Genomic DNA, 9,501 nt, shown 5'->3' on the forward strand with positions numbered 1-9,501 from the left:
GCGATCGATAGAATGAGCCAAGACGGTTCCAAAAAACTCGTAATGAAAAATGCTATCTGCATCCAGAAAAAGAACTGATAAACTCATAATGCAGATCAAAGCACTCTTTCCACATTATTTTTCTTGCTTTTTTTTGCAACAGGAATAATATGGAAATGTTTTTTATGACTTCACTATATTATAATATTGCTTGCCTTCTCACTGAGTGGGGGAGGTTCTGGAGGGAGGGAGAAAATTTGGAACTCAAAATTTGAAAATGAATGTTAAGCCTTTCCCCTGGCTGGCCGCGCGGAGCCCGCACGATGCCCAGAGTGCCCAGAGTCACGGTGAAGGACGGGCCCTGGCCGCCTTCCTGAAAAAGTCAGGGAAGCTGAAAGTCCCCGAATGGGTGGACACGGTCAAGCTGGCCAAACACAAGGACCTGGCGCCCTACGACGAGAACTGGTTCTACATCCGGGCTGCCTCCACCGTCTGCCACTTATACCTCTGAGGCGGGGCAGGGGTGGGATCCATGACCAAGATCTATGGCTGGCGCCAACGCAACAGGGTCATGCCCAGTCACTTCAGCAGAGGCTCCAAGAGCATGGCCCGGAGGGTCCTGCAGGCCCTGGAAGGCCTCAAGATGGTGGAAAAGGACCAGGATGGGGGCCGGAAGCTGACACCTCAGGGACAGAGAGACCTGGACAGAATCACCGGACAGGTGGCCGCTGCCAACAAGAAACATTAGGACAGATCACACTGGATTCACTAATAAATTGCCTTGTTCATAAAAAAAGAAAAGAAAAGAAAAAAAGAAAATGAATGTTAAACATTTTTAAAGGAGTAATTTAATAAATAAAAATGTTGGAAATATGACCTCAAGTATATGAAAAAATTGTTGAAAATTTATAATAAACTCCTTTCACCACCATAGACGGTGGAACCACAACACAACCGCAAATCACAGCTCCAGAAGATGGAAATGGTGCTGAAAAGAACAAGAATGGGAAGCACAACCGGAATTTACCAAGTATACATACTTTATGTCATAACAACACAATTGTGAAAATATTAAGTGATTGATTCTCAAAGAATCTGAAGGGGAAAAAAATCAAAGGTGTGAAAACAATCTCCAAACTCAGTCTCATTTCCCATCTACACAAAATTTTTATAAGAATAATACACACACACAGTAGAAGTTATATTCTTTTTACTATTTTACAACTGACCAAAAAGTATACAATAGACAGGGGGGGCAGTTAGGTGGCGCAATGGATAGCCCCCATGTTAGCAAAAGGGGAATGTTCCCAAATGGAATTTCTCTTCTCTCTCTTCCTGGCTAGGTTTTATTGGTATTATCTAGAAATGCTGATCATTTGTGTGGATTTATTTTAAATTCTAATGCTTCATGTTTCCTTACCAAGCATAGGTGACAGCATCATGAATTTGAGAGGTTGGTGCTTTGCGGTCCCTCAGTCAGAAGTCAACATGGACTGTCAGAAGGAGGAATTTTTGTATCAGAAAGGATGATCCCACCCCCTGGACTAACTTGCCAAAAGCCAAGGTGAAATATAAACCGGCTATTCAGAAGATCCACAAACTGCTTCATGTTCTGAAGTCCAAATCTTCTGGAAAAGAAGTTACTATTGTTGCTTATTTAAAAAAATTTTTTTTTTTTTACAATATGCACTTGTGGGTCTTTTGTGTTTAGGATTTTTTATATCGAAGAAAAAAATAGCTGTGCTATACCTGAATGATAGTGCACACTTAGTGCCCTTCTATTCCCTGCTTTTAGGGAGACCTAGATATAAAGCAAACCTAAGCTTTAAATGGGTCTCTCTAAAGCTCCTTGGGGGATGTGGGGAGTGGAGCTAAACCAAAGTGACAGAGGAAAAGAAGTGTTTTTTCTCCCAACATTGCCCAATAAACCACTTTTTTAAAGTGAGTCAACTTCTAAGAGTCATAACCAACAAGGAGTCAGAGGGAGTCATTTCTCCCACCCCGGACAGCTTAGGACAACAGAAAGAGAGGTCTGTTGGCACTGGAAAGGGGAGCAACCCAAAAGCAACCCAGCTTTGGGCCAGTGGCAGCAACAGCAGTAGTACCAAAGGTACCAGGTGTGCTCCATGTCCAGAGATGGTAAAGCAACTGAACATTTAGCCAGAAAGAGATTACAGGGAGCCCTTGTAAAGGGGACCATTAAGAGCTATTATAGTAACAGGAAACTACAACATGCAAACTCAAAAGAAGACAATGACTTGAAAACATCTATGAGCAAAGCCTTAAAAAACAATGCAGATTGGACACAAGCCCAACAATTCCTAGAAGAGTTTAAAAAAAACAACAACAGTTTTTAAGGAGAGCAAAACCAAATGATTTAAAAAGTCAGAGTGGTAGAGGGAAAATAGAGAAAAGAAATGAGAGTAATGCAAGAAAAGTATGAAAAAAAATTAACAGCTTGGTAAAAGAGGTACAAAATTTCACTGAAGAAAACAATCTCTTAAAAATCAGAACCAACCAAATTGGGGGGGGGGTGTAGATTACAAAACCTCACTGAAGAAAGTAATTTCTTAAAAATTAGAATTTTCAAGTGTAAGTCAGTAATTCTACAGGACATCAAGAAACAATTTAAAAAAGTCAAATGAATAAAAAAAAATAGAAGAAATGTGAAATAGGAACAACAGTGTCCCAGAAAATTGAGGAAAAATAACATAAGAATTATTGGACTACCTGAAATCCATGATTTAAAAAAAGAACCTGGAAACTATATTTATAAAGAAAAATTGCCCAGGTATCTTAGAAGCAAAGGGCAAAAGACAAATTGAAGGAATGCAGCAATCACCTCCTCAAATAGATCTCAAGATGAAAATTCCCAGAAATATTATAGTCAAATTCCAGAACTCCCAGGTCAAGGAGAAAAGATTGCAAGCAGACAAAAAGAAACAAGTCAAATATTATGGAGACACAGTCAGGATCCCTCAAGATTTAGCAGCTACAACTTTAAGGGAGAGGAGGACTTGGACTCATATTCTGGAAGGCAAAAGAGCAAGAATAATGTACCCAACAAAAATGAATATAATTCTACAGGGGAAAAATGAGTATTTAATGAAACAGAGGACTTCCAAGCATTCCTGATGAAAAGCCAAAGTAAAATAGAAAGTTTGACATTCAAAAAGAAGACTCGAGAAAAACATAAAAAGGTAGCATGAGTAAGAAACCATAAGGAACTTAATACGGTTAAACTGTTTAACCCAAATGGGAAGATGATACATGTAACTCCTAAAAATTTTGTCATCATGGCAGTAAGAAGATACCTACTTAGAATTTCCAAATAATTGAAATTGAGAGTCACCCAGAGGCAGTGGGAAGGTTCATGGTAAATGTGAACAATATGAAACACACTAGATGCAAGGAATTATACAAGAAAAGGGTTGTAAATGATGTTATAAAGGAAATGCATGAGTGAAAAAAATTAGGGAAACAAGAAATGAGAGTGAGGAATAGACAAACCATATGCTCCCCTGGTGACCTCATGGTGTCAGGGAAAAGTAATAAAAGTCCCCATAGCATTAGGGGACTTATGGAAGAATATGAATAAGAAAACAGGGGCTGTCATGGATGGGTGGTGATTTGCATTGTTGGAGAGAATAGATAAATTGATGAGATTACTCATCGACTTATGTTCCAAGGATTTGAGTGCACTATAGAATGAGCTATAGTGATGGGAAAGCTTTGACTTTACAAACACTGAATTGTGTTCCATTGTATTGTGTTCAGTTGTATTGTATTGTATTGTGTCATGTAGATAAAAATAAAAATGCCTGAGATGGGAAAAGGCAGTTTTCTTAAATTGAGAAATGGAGTAGAACATTCAAGATAAACTAGAATACAAGCTAAACATCCCAGATGTTTTCAAAACCATGATCCATTACAAAATCCCATATGCATATGTGAAAGTTTAATTGATATCTCAAAATTTATCATATTTTAATTGTATATCTCTTAAGAGTCACTAATTGGGTGATTAGGAACTTTAAGATGTTAAAATATTGTGTTATACTGTATTATGTTGCATTGTATTATATTGTACTATATTATATCATATCGTATTATATCCTATGTGAAAATCTCCCTTGAAATAGTTTAGCCATAAGCAGTCACATTACTAACGCTTCAAGATAGTAACATATGACATAAGTGATCTCATATAAAGAACACTAGATTTGGAATCAAACTATTTGGATTTGAAATGTGATTTTGCTACTTACTACCTATATTACCTTCAGGAAGTCATTTAACCTACTATAGGCAGATAGGTTATGTAATGGATCGACCACTAGATCTGAAGTCAGGAAGACCTGAGTTCAAATAGCCCTCATATTAGCTCTATAACCCAAGGCAAGTCACTTTAACTTTTCTCAGCCTCAGGTTCATCATCTATAAAACAGAGACAATAATCATGTCTACCTCCCAGGACAGTTATGAGGGTCAAATAAAATAATTTTTGTAAAGTATTTTTTAAACCTCAGAGTGTGATGTAAGCTAGCTAATATTATTTTTTGTTTTAAAAAGGTCATTCTAGGAGGCAGCTAGGTGGCGCAGTGGATAAAGCACTGGCCGTGGATTCAGGAGGACCTGATTTCAAATCTGGCCTCAGACACTTGACACGTACTAGCTGTGTGACCTTGGGCAAGTCACTTAACCCTCACTGCCCCGCCAAAAAAAAAAAAAAGGTCCTTATAATTGTGCTATATCTCATAAAATCAGAATCTAAGGATGATGTGGCTGGGAAAGAATAGTTAAGATTGGGATTGTGTTTGAGGGAGGTGGACACCAGCTGTCACCAAAGCTTTCAAGAAAGTTGTGTCAAATATAGTATCTTGTTTTATTACAGATAAAACCTGCTTATAAATGCAAAATTGGACTGAAGATTGTTATGGATCGTTTGTTCATATAAATGGAAAAGGGAAAGTTGACAGGAAAGGATCCTGTCAGCTTATAGTTTTTAAGTGAAATGTTTAGAGGGCTCATGTCTCCCTCTTGTGGCCATTTCAGGAGCACATGTACTCATATTCAGAGGTACAGCAAGACAAGATGGGCCTTTTACTCAAGTCAGTGAGATAAGGAATGGTCCGTTCTTTTAAATGTTCTGTGGGAGAATTAACCTTTTGCTTAAATCTTCAAAGACCAATCTCTAAAAATATATTTTAAGCAAATAAACAATGGAGTAATTCTCACAGGTAGATCAGGGTTTTTCAACAAATACTTTGAGTCAGGGGAATTGCAGTCCATTATGTCAGATCTGCAGACCTTAAAACAGTCAGCATGGTAGAAAGGATAACAGCTGGCCTGCAAGCCAGGAAGACCTGAGTTCAAGTCTTCCCTCTGACACATACTGGCCTCAGGACTCTAATGTGGGAAGTATTTAACAAAATAATGCAACATGGATGATGTTAACTTGCCATTTTCTCAGTGAATAAGTCACCAGAGGGGTCCTTTTCTATTTGAGTTTGACACCACTGTTCTAGGCCATTCTTTCAGACTAGAGGGTACAGATAAGGGACCAACCTGCTCAGGTAGATGGAGCTTCTTCACTGAGGAATATTCTATCAAAGATCTAGTTCCTTTCTCTATCATGTAGTACTGAAGATTACATGTTCCTCTTTCCTGTGGATACATGCAAAGAATATTTTCAGTATGCCCTCCCTCTCTCTAATTATCTCCTTCACCACCTGAATTGTAGAGAAGTTAATATGTCCATGGTGGGGAGAAGGGCTTAGTGAAGAATCTGTCAGAGTAGTTATAAGAATACTTGATTGTCTGATCAGACACCATGCAAAAATTCGTGATTGACTATGAGATATTGGAAGAGGCTCAGAGGCCTGACCTGAGAGGGCTGCCCAAAAGAGTATCATAGACTTTGACAGAAGGAAAAGTCCTGGCTATAGCTCACAGCAAGAGGCAGTAATGACTAGAGCTAGTTGGTCCCCCATTTTCCCTAATCCCCTAACCTTACAGAGTAGGGAAAAAGTCTAAAAGTGACAAATAAATCCTCTGATGGCAGCTTCACAAAAATCCAACATGTATTAGGGCATAAAAATCCCACAAACAAATGCAAAAAAACCCCATAAATATTAAGTGCATCTTTTTTTACCATAATGCAATGAAAATTATATTCAATAAAGGGCCTTGGAAGCACAGATTAAAAATTAATTGGAAACTAAATAACTTGATTCTAAAGTGTGAGTGGGTCAAAGAACAAATCATAGAAACAATCAATAATTTCATTAAAGATAATGACAACAATAAGACAACATACCAAAATTTATGGGATGCAGCCTAACGGTAACCTAGGGTAAAATTTATATCTCTAAGCATTTTCATCAATAAGAGAAAAGAACAGATAAACAAAGTAGGCATGCAACTAAAAACCCACAAAACCAATAAATTAAGACCCCCATGTGAACACCAAAATAGAAATACTGAAAAGTCAAAGGAGAGATAAATGAAATCAAAAGCTAAATGAGGTAGTAGTCAGAAGCAAAAGAGACTCTTGAGGAGGGGACAGGGTAAGAAAGAGAAGGGTAAATATAAAAGAATAAGATAGAGGTAAATATACAGTTAGCAACCACAACTGTGGATATAAATGAGATGAACTTACCCATAAAACAGAAGAGGATAGTAGAATGGATTAGAAACCAGAATCCAAAAATAGACCTGATATAGGTTTTTTTATACCTGTTTGGGCATAATTCCAGATGTTGCTCTCCAAAATGGTTAGATCAGTTCATAATTCCACCAATAAACTAGTGTCCCGATTTTTCCACATTGCCTCCAACATTTGTTGCTTTCCCCTTCAAACATTTTATCCATAGCTGTAAAATGATCTCAAGGTTTTTTTAATTGATAAGAAATCAAGGACAAGTATGTATCTATCATGCTTAATGCTTTCTTCTTTCATGATCATCATATTTGGGGGGGGGCGTTGGTTTGTTTGTTTCGTTGTTGTTGTTGTTGGGTTTTTTTTTGGGGGGGGGGCAATGAGGGTTAAGTGACTTGCCCAGGGTCACACAGCTAGTACATGTTAAGTATCTGAGGCCGGATTTGAACTCAGGTTCTCCTGAATCCAGAGCCAGTGCTTTATCCACTGCGCCACCTAGCTGCCCCATCATCATATTTTGTACATCGGAAACCTTTATTTATAGACTTACTTTTTCTTTCTTTCTTTTTTTTTTTCAATATGGCTGAATGTGGAAATGTGTTTCGTATGACTATACATATTTATTATAGGTTTTGTTTTTCTTGCCTTCTTATTGGTGAAGGGAAGAAGGAGAGGGAATTTGGAACTGAAAAAGACAAGAATTAAAAAGTCTTTGTGCTTTAAAAAAAAACAATAAATTTTTTAAATTAAAAAGAGCAAAGCATTTCTAGAAAGAAAACCAGATCTGAACAAATTATTTGCTTTTCAAAGACCCCAGACAACAGAAATAGAAAAAGATAAACAAACACAGCAACCAACAACAACAAAATAACAGAGGAATCATTAAAATATTTCTTTCTAAAAGTATACTAGGAGATAAGAGTAAAAGCAGAAGTAAAATAGAAGTGACGATGGTGAAACACGCCTGAAATATCATGAACTAAATCTTACAACATAGCACTTAGAGGAGAATCAATATTTCTGTGGAACTAGGCAACAGAATGGAAGGGTACATAAAAGGGTACAGGAGGGGCAGTTAAGTGGTGCAGTAGATAGAGCACCAGCCCTGGATTCAGGAGGACCTGAGTTCAAATCCGGCCTCAGACACTTAACACTTACTAGCTGTGTGACTCTGGGCAAGTCACTTAACTCCAATTGCCTCACCAAAAAAAAAAGAAAAAGAAAAAGAAAAGGGTACAGGAGAGAGAAAAGAGAATATTTGATGTCAAGTTAACAATGAAGGAGAAATAACTCCTGAGTTATTCTTTTTTTTAACAATAAACATTTTTATTTAAAGTTTTGAATCCCCTATTTTATTCCTCCTTCCCCTCTCCTTTCCCTGAGGTAGTGAGCAATCAGATATAGGTGCAATTATGTAAAATATCACCATATTAGTCATTGTGTATAAGCAAACTTGAATAATTCAAGAAAAATGAAAAATAAAAATGCTTCAGTGTGTGTTCAATCAATAGCAGTTCTTTGGAAGTAGAAACTATGTTTCATCATGAATCCTTTGGGATTGTCTTGGATCATTGTATTGCTGAGAATAGACAAGAGACTATAAGAGGCAAAGGAAAGGGCTGAAACAAGAAGGAACAAAAGGGAAGCTCTTGTTTCAGTGGTGTGAGGGGGTACCATGCTCTTTTTTTTTTTTTTAGTGAGGCAATTGGGGTTAAGTGACTTGCCCAGGGTCACACAGCCACATAAGTGTTAAGTGTCTGAGGCCAGATTTGAACTCAGGTGCTCCTGAATCCAGGGCCGCTGCTCTATCCACTGCGGCACCTAGCCACCCCAGTACCATGCTCTTTTAAGGAGGGTACAGGGTTAAAAGAGAGAGAGAGAGAAGGGATAATCAGATGAAAAGGGGATGGAGGGAAATAAACAATTAATTAATGGGAATAACTGGGAATGTGGGTGGGATGAACTCACCCATGAAATGGAAACAGCAGGAGCTATGAACTAGTCCAACAACTTTGAAGAACAATCTTTTTTTTTACTGAATGCAATCTTCTCCCTCAGTTTATATTCCCCGACTCCCCTAGGTTTCACTCAGTCTGAGGGACTCTAATTCTCCTCCTGAGACAAGATGAATGAGCAATCTCTCTATGCACTAAATCCCTACAGATTATGCCCATTGCAAGGTCCCCATCTCCTCTTGTGGAACTTCTCTCTCTCCCTCATGGGAGCATGGTACCCTCAACTTAGTCATTTCCCATGACCTTACTCCTCCTCTCCACCTCAGTCACACGCAAAGACTGTTATACCTTTCATCTTTTTGTTGCTGTATCATTTAACAACTCCTAAAGACCATGTTAAATATAAAAGACTGTAATACTTAGAAAAAGAAGAGCTTTTTCATATTTTATATTTTTCCTCTGTTCTCACATCAAGTTTTAGAGACAGAAAAGATTATCTCGCCCTAAAGGTAAAGTGACACGTCCAAGTCAGACAACCAGATTGTTGCAAAGCTTTATCCCTGGCACTCAGAAGATTCTAAATCAATGCTCATTGATTGAATTATTGACTAGAACCCAAATCTCCTGATTCCTGGCCAAATGCTCTTCCCATCATACTATGCAATTTAAACTGAAAAAGAAATCCCAGAAAACCATTTGTTTAAAAAATACTAAGATGACAACAATGATGATGATAACTAGTATTTATAAGGCTTGCAAAGAACCTTATAAACATTTCACCTATTTCTCAAAACCTAACTTATTATCACCCCAAACCTATTCCTCATTCCAATTTCCTTCTTTCCATCAATGACTCCATTTACCTATTCTGCCGTGTTCAAAACCTTTACACTATTTTCATTTCCT

At 37.8% G+C, this 9,501-nt stretch overlaps 1 pseudogene; it reads left to right on the forward strand.

Moving 5' to 3' along the window:
• Positions 1-256: 256 nt before the first annotated feature.
• LOC122732268 lies at positions 257-727 on the forward strand (annotated as a pseudogene).
• Positions 728-9,501: the final 8,774 nt, after the last annotated feature.

This window comes from Dromiciops gliroides, chromosome 6, assembly GCF_019393635.1.
Source record: "Dromiciops gliroides isolate mDroGli1 chromosome 6, mDroGli1.pri, whole genome shotgun sequence".
Lineage (NCBI taxonomy): Eukaryota > Metazoa > Chordata > Mammalia > Microbiotheria > Microbiotheriidae > Dromiciops > Dromiciops gliroides.